This window comes from Haematobia irritans, chromosome 1, assembly GCF_050003625.1.
Source record: "Haematobia irritans isolate KBUSLIRL chromosome 1, ASM5000362v1, whole genome shotgun sequence".
NCBI lineage: Eukaryota > Metazoa > Arthropoda > Insecta > Diptera > Muscidae > Haematobia > Haematobia irritans.
Window position 1 is genome coordinate 83,859,468 of NC_134397.1, and position 12,319 is coordinate 83,871,786.

The following is a 12,319-nucleotide window of genomic DNA, read 5'->3' on the forward strand; positions in this document are numbered from 1 at the left end:
GCATTTTCTTTCAGCAATTGTCTAGAATTTTCTTCCATTTTTCTAGAATTCTCATCCATGATTTTTCTAGAGTTTTCTTCCATCATTTTGCTCAAAACATTGAGCATTGATGTGTAATCCACAACACTCGAAGCCACAGATGGAGTTTCTACACTGCTTGTATTGACGAGTATTGATTCATCAATGTCTTCCTTATAATCAAACTCATGCGTCGCAATGTCCATATTACGCTGTTCAAACTCTTCCAGTAGACGCTTTTGAAGCTGGGCCTTATTGCCTGTTGTCGGCAGCTCCAGTTTGCTCAATTCCTTTTTTAAGTCTTCCACACGAAGCTCATTAAACTTCATTGTAGATTTTTTTTTCGTTATCCCACTTCTGACACCAATTGTTACGTTTTTATATTGAGGCGTTTTTAATTACCGGACAATTAAAACACAGTTCTTTTAAATAACGACAATCTACAATTTATTTACTATGACTTCACACTTTACAATTCGTTCACACTGAAGTTATTCGTTTGACGCTTTAATTAAGACTGACTCGTTAGCAGCATGTGAGCGCTTTTATATATGACGGTGTGGCAATACGAGAACATTCTGGTAGCACTACAATATTCTGGCAACGCCATAACATTCTTAGACAAGGCTAGAAGGATCTACGACCATTAAGTTATTCGTCTGGTGGCTGCCAAACACATACACACTCACATAGATATATGCTCGCATTACTACAACAACAATGACAATAGACAATGAGATGAAATGAGAAAGCAAAATAACAAAGCAAAGGGGTTGTTATTCTATGAGAGAGTAAGAACTAACATTTCGGTAAGCAAACAAAAGAACATAAAAGAAATTCAGGAAAATACTAGAAAATGAATAGATGATTCCAACAAGTGATAGCGAAATTTTATCGTTACAATTTTAAATTTTAAATTAACGGAAACTAATTTAAATAAACTTATATCTATAATTATCAAATTCGTAACAATACTATCAATTGTACTCTTACTCTTTATACACGGACGAAAAAGACTGTTTTTCATATGTTTGGGTATAAACATTATATGTTTGGAACTCAAATTTTTAAACACAATATTTTTGAGTGCAAACATATAATGTTCATAAACTAGCATAATATGTTTGGAACATATATGTTCATATGTTAGAACATATTATGTTTGGGACATAAAATGTTTGCAAATATAATATGCTTGGATTCAAACATATATTAATTTAGAAATAGCCCATAAACATATATGTGTTTACAAAGAGAGACAAAGTGTATGCTGGAAAATAATGAAAGTAAACAATTGGCACATTACAAATATATATAAAGAAAATTTCATTAAATATAGGAAAAATACTACGTGTGAATATAAACAAGTATAAATTTACATATTATGAGTAAACAAATATATGTTGTGATATAAGACTTCGCCAAAAATTGTATATGCTTAAGTAAAATATTAAAATGAGTATTCGGAGAGAAAATTCATTCGGAACCAAGATAAAATATATTTGAAAAAAAGAGCACGAGTTTTGTTTATCATTTTCGCATTACGGGCACAATTTTTTTGTTTCGTCAAAACAAATCGGAACGTAGGACGAGTAAGTCAAAATATTCAAACAAAGGTAATTAAAGGGATCTTCATAAAAACTAACGAAAGGGCACTATACACTGAACAAAAAGCATGTCCGGTTCCAAAGATTGTGTCTCCACTTTAACAATTTTGGTATTGATTCGAACCAAAGAAGCGGAGAATACAAGTAAGGATGCTTTTAAAGACACAATTCTCTTTTATATGGGGTTTTGTGTACTTGACTCTACGAAGCACATTTCAATTTTTCGCTTTTTCAGCTTTTTTTCATATGCTATAAAATGTCCGTTAAAAACAAGACTTCCAGTAGAAATTATGCTATGTTTCAAGTAAAAAATGTCTTTAAAATAAAGTATTGAAAAACATATCCTATTTTTTTAATGATTTTTGCCTTGTAGTCAAAATGCAACAAATTTAAAGACAGTTTCATTAATTTTAAAGAATTTTTCTAAATTATTAAAGTCAAGTTGACCTTGGTCCAGAAATTTGTTCTTTCATGTTATGATACCCATTTTTAAGTCAAATCACTTAATTATAACGACAACACGACTTCATTGAAAGTATCGACCTTTGAACATGAAAAAAACTTTATATTAGAGAAATGCGTCTTCTAAGCTAAGCAAAAGTTGTATTCTTATTTTAAGGACATGAACTCTTTGGCCTCACGACAATATTTTTTCAGTGCACTCTTTTTAGAGTTGTGAAAGTAAAATGAAAACAGGGCGAAACAGTGAAAAATTAAACAGTAAGATCTATAAAAACAAAGATTAGTTCCTCTTTATTAATGAGTAGTCCAAGAGGAGTTGACGGACTTTTTCAAAAATAAAAGCGGGCATTGAGTTCGAGTTTTGCCGCTAAAATTATTTCTCATTTTAGCGGCAAAACCAGAATAACATTACAACTTTTTCCGGTAAATTGTATTATAACATGGTGGGGAAAGATCCAAAGCAACAATTGAATAAGTTTATTTTCTTTAAAATAAATTATTAAAGAAAAGTAAAAGGGTAAACATGGCCATTTTAACGCGATAATACCAATTTATACCGGCCTTAAGAATTAAATTAAGTACAAAATTATTCGTTAATAAAAATTCATATTTATTTGTATTTTTAATTTAATGGTGTTACATGCTAGCAAACAATTGTTCACACCAAAATAAATTTATGTGCTGATGTAAAATTACTGTTTAGAATTTAAATATAATGTGCTTTTGAATGGTTATCGTTAACTTTAGGATTCGATGGAAAAATATTTTTATATACTCGAATTCACGTTCTTCTTTTGTAAGAGTTTTTGAATTTCTTCGATAATGTTAAACTTGTATACAAAAACCTTTATTTGTTACACAATTTTTATTTTTGCAATAAAAAAATAATATTTGATTTGAACTCAGTCCATTTCGTTTATATCAAGCACTTTTCTCTTCTGACTTTAAGTCTTTTATAAAACACACTTTACAATTTCGTAGTAAAAATTTAATATAATAGTATGTAATGCTGAACACCTTTTCGGGAACTTCCGAACGAATCTGGAATATATGTTAAAAAATATATTTAAAAAAAAATGGTGTTGGTCGAAGCAGGGATCGAACCCAGGACCCCTGTCACGCAAGGCGGACGACCAACCACTGCTCCACGCTGCCAACAAATGTATGTTTAACAATGTTATGTTGTTAAACAATGTTATGTTTGCATCGGCTCGTGGGCGCCGCAAGCTGTGCTATATAAATATAACTTATGACGATAATTATCTCTTGATGACCATAACAGCCCAGTGGTTAGTGTGCTGGCTTACAAACTGTGTGGTCCGCTGTTCGAATCCCCGTCCGGCAAAAGGTAAAAATGAAAAAAAAAATTATAAAATTTAATAATTTCTTCTACAATGTTTGTATTACAGAAAAAGGTGCTAAGAACTAAAAAAAAACTCATGGAAGTAAAAAAATATGAGGCAATATACAATTAGGCAGAAAAAAATTTTGGGCACAATATTCTTTGGGAGAAAATTATTCTCAACATATAATATTTGTGGGTCCAAATGCCTCCAAACATATTATATGTTCACATAATAACATATAGTTTTTTGGAAGACAACATTATTGAATTTGGATGGAAAAATACAAAATGTTTGGAACTTAGACTACCCAAACATATTATATTGTTTAGACCAATATGCTTTCAAACATATTATATATTGGAAGAAATCAAACATATAAATGTTTGGGCAATTCCCAAAAATTTATATGCTTGAAGCAAAATATGTTTGGGAGTATATGTTACAGAAGCGATTTTTTTTAGGGTGTAGACAGACTGGTGCAGGGTATAAATATTAACGGTTGCAGTGGGCGGATCTATCTGATCCTATGAGCTTTTCTGACGTTATATACAACATGTGTTCCAAATTTAAAACCTATATGTAGAGAAGAAGATGTATTATAGAACTTTTGTGTATTGAATTTGTAATTTTATGAACCGCTATTCAAGTATACATCTTGATCAGTTTTAATGCTTTCATCCAATTCATTTTGATCAGTAATGTCTTTCAACTTTCAAAATATTAATATATGGAAGGAGTCTATTTCTTATGCTTATTTCAGTTGTGCGTGCTTTAGTGAATTTAATACAAACGTTTCTAATGCCATCTTTATCCACTTCAAAAATTCGGTACTAAAAATTTAAATATTTAAATTTAATACTGTTCAAAATGAAAAAGAAAACACCAAAAGCACTAAATTAAAATGCCAGAAAGCACCAAGTTGGTGCTTTCTTTGAAAAGGCACCAAAACTGCAATTTGGTGCTTTTTAGAAATCAAAAATAACTAAATTTTGTGCTAAAAGCATCAAATTGGCATCACTGGATATCAACATAACACAATCAATGTTGCCAACTATTGAGAGGCAAAAATAGCCAAATCAAACTCAAATAATAATAAACAATAGCTAAAGATTTTAAAAACTAGCCATAGAAAATATCTCGCTGAAACTTATGTAATTTTCTTATTAAAATTTAGGCTTGAAAATTATAAGGTGCAGATAAAATAAATTAGGTTTAACGACATTAATTATTACTTCTTAACATTGTTTTCACAATGTTCCCTTTTCTATTTGTATGTGTATTTTTTATCTAATCGGCGTCAAATTTTTCTTGTGGTATCAAACAAACCGATGAACAAATCAACCTTTTCAACTTGAAAAATAAGGAAAGTGCAGTGTTTTAATAAAAAATTCTAATTTCTTGTCTTTTCAGGGGTTACAATAATAGTGAATAATAATGGTATAGTGAATATAACAAATAGCAGTTCAACTTCGAATGTGAGTTATATCGTTTCAGGTTTTGATATAGTCCCCATCGATTTAGTTTCTTTCGACTAGACCCTTTGGCATTCATACATCGTAAGTTTTACCCGATATGCCTGAAATTGGAAATCTAATTATGTTATGTCATATGGTTTCTATCGGTGTCTATTGATTTCTACGAAACGAAACGGGGTTTATCGCGAAATGGCCTATTATTATTAGAACGAAAAGAAATTTAGTGCACTTGCAAATTAAATATGTTATAGTGAAGTTTGTTTAACATGGAATCGGGCAGCACTCAGTGATAAGAGAGAAGTTCACCAATGTGGTATCACAATGGACTGAATAGTCTAAGTGAGCCTGATACATCGGGCTGCCACCTAACCTAACCTAGGTCCATACTTTTCGTTTATCGAACCAAACGCGTATACGACAACTATTGACATAGCATTAAAATGCAAATAAAAAGAAATTAAGTGCAGGAAATAAATTTCCATAAAGGGGAAAATGTAATTTTTTGTTGTTGTCTAAAATTTAACATTGTATCATTAAGAAAATTAAGTTTTTCATTTAAAAAATAAAAACGAAAAACAAATAAAAACATTACAAACATGTATGGCACTAACACTGTCAATGCAACATTTTGTGTGACGCATGCCAATTTCCCATCTTCCTACGTTTATTGTCTTTGGAAAAAGCGACCGGCGCATAAACAGTCTAATCTCGCGAAACGACAATGATCAACTGAAACTGACCTATTATGTTAACGAAAGGGAAATTATTTGGTTCAGCCCCATTAATTCGCTGTTGAAATTATCGAAATTCTTATTTAAAGCCAAGAGCCATCTACATGTCATACTTATAAATTATTTTAGACTGACACCTAGCAGTAAATAGCATTAGATGGACGCAAATAATTTTCATTCTACAATGAATATAAAATGTCTCCAGAGGGAGCAGAACAGCTGCTTTATGTTTTTTTTACATTTTGCTCTAGCAGTTAATAGCGTACCGTAACACCACTAGATGGGTACAAATAATTAATTTTCCACAATAAATCTAAAATGTCTCCAGATGGAGCACCTGCTCAATGATTTGCTACCATTAATATTGGGAAATATTAAAGTAGGGATGATTTAAACCAAAAACAATTGAAGAAGATGGGAAATTGGCCGACGACATACGAGTTCATTTACGGTGTTCGATACATACACGATCGTCATTTTTAATTTGCAATATTTGTTAAAAACTCACATTTTTTTGTGTAAATAATAATGAGAAACCGATTTTCTACGTCATTCTCTGATATAAATTTCTTTTTATTCTTATTTTAATTTGTGGAACAAAAAATCATAAACGGCACGTTTGCATCGAATTGCCTTCAATTGCTTTTGATTTATACCACAGAGATGTCGTATTGTTTTGTAAACAGAAGTTCATTATATTCCAAACGAAACGGATGAGTGAGAAGGAATTCAGATTTGTATTCTAAGTTATTGTTACGAATTTAATAATTATAGATATAAGTTTATTTAAATTAGTTTCCGTTAATTTAAAATTTCAAATTGTAACGATAAAATTTCGCTATCACTTGTTGGAATCATCTATTCATTTCTAGTATTTTCCTGAATTTCGTTTATGTTCTTTTGTTTGCTTACCAAAATGTTAGTTCTTACTCTCTCATAGAATAGCAACCCCTTTGCTTTGTTATTCTGCATTCTCATTTCATCTCATTGTCTATTGTCATTATTGTTGTTGTTGTAGTAATGCGAGCATATATCTATGTGAGTGTGTATGTGTTTGGCAGCCACCAGGTAAACAACTTAATGGTCGTAGATCCTTCTAGCATATCTGGCGTTGCCAGAATATTGTAGTGCTACCAGAATGTTCTCGTATTGCCACACCGTCATATATAAAAGCGCTCGCATGCTGCTAACGAGTCAGTCTTAATTAAAGCGTCAAACGAATAACTTCAGTGTGAACGAATTGTAAAGTGTGAAGTCATAGTAAATAAATTGTAGATTGTCGTTATTTAGAAGAACTGTGTTTTAATTGTCGGGTAATTAAAAACGCCTAAATATAAAAACGTAACAATTGGTGTCGGAAGTGAAATAACGAAAAAAAAATCTACAATGAAGTTTAATGAGCTTCGAGTGGAAGACTTAAAAAAGGAATTGAGCAAACTGGAGCTGCCGACAACAGGCAATAAGGCCCAGCTTCAAAAGCGTCTACTGGAAGAGTTTGAACGGCGTAATATGGACATTGCGACGCATGAGTTTGATTATAAGGAAGACATTGATGAATCAATACTCGTCAATACCAGCAGTGTAGAAACTCCGTCTGTGGCTTCGAGTGTTGTAGATTACACATCAATGCTCAGTGTTTTGAGTAAAATGATGGATGAAAACTCTAGAAAAATCATGGATGAGAATTCTAGAAAAATGGAAGAAAATTCTAGAAAACTGGAAGCAAATTCTCTAAAAATGGAAGAAAATTCTAGAAAATTGCTGGAAGAAAACGCTCTAAAAATGCAAGAAAATTCTAGAAAAATGATGGAAGAAAATTCTCTTCTTTTGGTGGAGAAATTTGACGAAAATTCTAGAATTCTTAATGAAAAGTTACAACAACTTTCGGAAGGTATGGAGAAACGCGTAGACCACATTGAAAGTCAAATTGTGGAATTGGATAAGAAATTTGTGGTTCACGATGAAAAATTTCTACACCTTGAGAAAAAAATGTCAGAACTAGAAATGAAAGGTGGCCCAGTGCGCGTAATCGAGGGCCCAAAAATCAAAACTCCTGTTTTTGATGGATCATCTTCATTTGATGTTTTCAAATTCCAATTTGAGACGGTGGCATCCAGAAACATGTGGAATGACAACGACAGAGCAATTGAACTTCTGTTGGCATTGAAGGGTAATGCTGCCGATGTAATACAAAGTATCCCAACTTCTTCCAGAAATAACTATAAGGAAGTAATAGCTGCGCTACAACGCAAGTACGGTGGAGAACATAAGCAAGACATCTTCAGAATGGAATTAAGAGGAAGAGTCCAGAAATCAAATGAGACTCTACAAGATTTTGCAACAGAAGTTGAGCGGTTGGTGCTATTGGCATACCCAGGAGAGAGTCACCCACTTGTGGACCGCATCAAAATTGAGACCTTTGTGAATGGCATTCGAGACCCAGACATAAAATGTGCAACATATGCGTCACAAAAAGCTACATTTGTGGAAACTGTAACATTTGCCCTTACACAAGAGACAGCGAGGGTACTAGCACGTCCTCAAATTCACAAAGTACGTAAGGTGGAGACCGAGAATGACGAATCAAATTCCGTGATTGATTCAGTGAAAGAAGCCGTTAAGCAGGCAATGCAAGAAATGAAGCAAGACGCAAATAAATCCCGGATCAAATGCTATTACTGTGATAAGCCGGGACATCTAGCTCGAGAATGCAAGGCACGACGCAAACGGTCAAGGTCCACATCACCATCTCCATTAAACAATAGCCATAAGAAGGTGACCCCACAGTCAAGTGAGTCACCTTTAAACTAAATCGAGCTAGTTCAGCGGGGCAAGAGCTGGCTCCCACAGACGATGGCCCCACCATCTCCATAGCAATAGTTCAACAGAAAAATAACAATTTAACTATTGCGGGTGTTATTAATGGCGACAAGCGTACTTTGACGTTGGATACTGGTGCATCAAAGTCTATCATTAGATCTGATTTAGTAAAAGGAAAAGTTACACCACTGATTGGAGTCAAGCTACGCACGGCTACAGGGGAACCCGCAACCGTATATGGAAAGGTCGCCGTAAAATTAACTATTGCTAACAAATCCGTTACTTATGATTTCATTGTGGCCGATATAGTAGACGAAGTTATAATTGGAGCGGATTTCATGATTGCTTTTGGCCTCAATCTGGATATGAAGCGTCGTGTAATGACATGGTGCGATGCCGAAATAACGGTAAACGTGGGATACGACGAGAATACACCTGTCAGACGTTTGACAACGAGCCAGTCAGAGTCTATACCACCGAACGCCGAAGCAATTATATGGGTTTCTATGAATGGAGATTGTGAAGTCGGCCAATTGTGGGTTGTTGAACCAGCAGAAAACAAAAGCAACAACATCTTGATAGCAAATGCCCTGGTAACAACGAACGAAGAGAGACTAATACCAGTTCGTGTCTTGAACTTGTCTGACAATCATGAGCAAATTGTAAAATTTTCTGATATTGGAAAATGTACACCAGCCGAGGCAATAGTCAATTTGGAAGGCAACTCATCAAAGACACATGGAGCAGTGAGAAAACATCTAGAAGGGTATTTCGAGGCTTGGACACGTCATCTATCGCCGTCAGAGAGAAATAAAGCCAAGCAATTATTGTGGAAAAACGCCTCTGCTTTTGCTTCTGAAAAGGGAAATCAAGGAAGAACATCTGTAGTGAAACATGAAATTAAAACCGCAGAAGAAAGGCCCATAAAACAGGCACCACGAAGTGTTCCCCTGGCAAAAAGAGACGAAGTTCAAAAGCTCATAAAGGAAATGGCGGAGAGCGGAGTGATCGAGCCATCATCAAGTCCTTGGTGTTCCCCAGTTGTGCTGGTCAAAAAGAAAGATGGAAGTACCCGATTCTGCGTGGACTACAGAAAACTGAATGATGTCACCAAAAAGGACAGTTATCCGCTTCCACGCATTGATGACACGTTGGACACACTAGCCGGAACAACATGGTTTTCTACGCTTGATTTGCAGAGTGGATATTGGCAAGTAGAGATCGCCGAGAAAGACAAGGAAAAGACGGCTTTTGGCGTTAATGGCGGTCTCTGGCAATTCAATGTAATGCCGTTCGGGCTCTGCAACGCTCCGGCTACCTTCGAAAGATTGATGGAGCGGGTACTGAAGGGGTTGCACTGGAAGTCGTGCTTGATATACTTGGACGACATCATAGTGATGGGCAAAACATTTGACGAGCACCTTAAGAACTTGAAAGACGTTATCCAGCAATTGTCAGCCGCTGGTCTACGCCTTAACGCAAAGAAATGCTCCCTTTTCCAGCGGGAAGTGAAATACCTGGGTCATCATGTGACTGCAGAGGGCATATCCACCGATGAAGACAAAATCCAAGCTGTCAGAGATTGGCCACGACCTCGAAATCTCCACGAATTAAGAAGTTTCCTTGGGTTATGTACATATTACCGACGATTCGTCCCAAACTTCGCCAGCATCGCCGCTAGTCTCCATAAATTGACGCGAAAAGGTCAGAAGTTCCAGTGGAGCGACGAACAGGAGGATTCATTCCAACATTTAAAAGAACTTTTATGTTCAGCTCCTGTTCTAGCGTATCCTATTCCGGGCGAAAAATTTGTTTTGGATACAGATGCTAGCGCGCATGGTATTGGAGGTGTGCTATCCCAACAGATAGACGGCAAGGAGAAGGTCATCGGATATTTCAGCCGAACGTTGTCCAAGCCCGAAAAGAACTACTGTGTAACGCGACGAGAGCTGCTAGCCGTCATAGAGGGTGTAAAACATTATCATAAATATTTGTATGGACAACACTTCTTGCTCAGGACTGATCACTCAGCTCTACGATGGTTGCTCCAATTCAAGAATCCGGAAGCTCAACTGGCACGTTGGATCGAGAGGCTCCAAAGCTATAATTTCAGTATCGAGCATAGAAAAGGTGGAAAACACGGTAACGCTGACGCTTTGTCACGTCGACCTTGCAGTATAGAATGCAAGCACTGCTCGAAAGCTGAACATATGGAAGAGATTGTTGATATTCGGCTGTTACACATCGAATCTGGAGTGGACTGGCCAACAGAACAGCGTAAAGATCCCATTTTGAACAAAATTATTTCGGCAAAGGAAGAGAACAAGAAGCCCAGTAAGAAAGACATCGCAGCCGAAAGTCCACTTATGAAATCATACTGGGCTCAATGGGATAGTTTAGTTCTAGTCAATGGATCCCTGCAACGTAAATGGGAAAGCGAAGATGGCAAGAGCAGCCGAAATTTGATCATCGTTCCAGATTCCAAAATAAGAGACGTTTTGGCGGAGTTCCATAATGGTCCCAGTGGAGGTCATCTGGGAATAACCAAAACCGCCGAGAAAGTGAAGCAACGATTCTACTGGGTTGGATGCCAGAAATCAATTGCTGAATGGGTAGCCAATTGCGAGAAGTGCATGAAGGCGAAAGGTCCAACAAGGAAAAGTCGAGGTCCTATGCAAGAATATAGACCAGGAGCCCCGTTTGAAAGAATAGCAATGGACGTGGCAGGCCCTTTCCCAGTAAGTGATTCTGGAAACCGTTATGTCCTTGTGGTCGTGGATTACTTCAGCAAATGGCCGGAGGTGTATGCAATTCCAAACCAAGAGGCAAAAACGATTGTGGATGTTGTCAACAATAACTGGATATGTCGCTACGGTGTGCCGTCCGAGATTCACTCAGACCAGGGAAGAAATTTTGAATCGGCCATATTCAAAGAGATGTGTGAATCCCTTGGTATCAAGAAAACGAGGACTACACCATTACATCCACAATCCGATGGCATGGTAGAAAGGTTTAATCGCCCTCTGGAGGAACATCTTCGAAAAGTAGTGGACAACGGCCAGAGGGACTGGGACGAGTATATACCAAAGTTTTTGCTGTCGTATAGATCTGCCATTCATGATTCCACCTCTCGAACACCGGCCAATGTTCTATTCGGAACTGAGTTGAAGTTGCCTGGAGATCTGATATTCGGCGCTAAACCTAATGAGCTCGCCATGGAAAAAAAACAGAAACGACATCCCAAACACTTTCGGTGAAGTTCACGAATCAGTGCGCAACAAAATAAAAATGGTCAGCAACAGAATGAAGGCGAGATACGATCGTGCTGTAAATACTGAGGGCTTCCAAGAAGAAGAATTGGTTCTGCTGTTTAACCCGCAACGAAAGAAAGGATTGTGTCCTAAACTGCAAACACAGTGGGAAGGCCCATACAAAGTCATCAAGAAGATCAATGATGTTGTATACCGGATTCAGAAGGACGACAGCCCTAGATCAAAGATGAAAGTTGTACATCTGGAACGATTGGCTCCTTACGGAACAGGTTCTGTGCCTGTTCGGGACGAACAGGCTTAAGCGGGAGGCAGTGTTACGAATTTAATAATTATAGATATAAGTTTATTTAAATTAGTTTCCGTTAATTTAAAATTTCAAATTGTAACGATAAAATTTCGCTATCACTTGTTGGAATCATCTATTCATTTCCAGTATTTTCCTGAATTTCGTTTATGTTCTTTTGTTTGCTTACCAAAATGTTAGTTCTTACTCTCTCATAGAATAGCAACCCCTTTGCTTTGTTATTCTGCATTCTCATTTCATCTCATTGTCTATTGTCATTATTGTTGTTGTTGTAGTAATGCGAG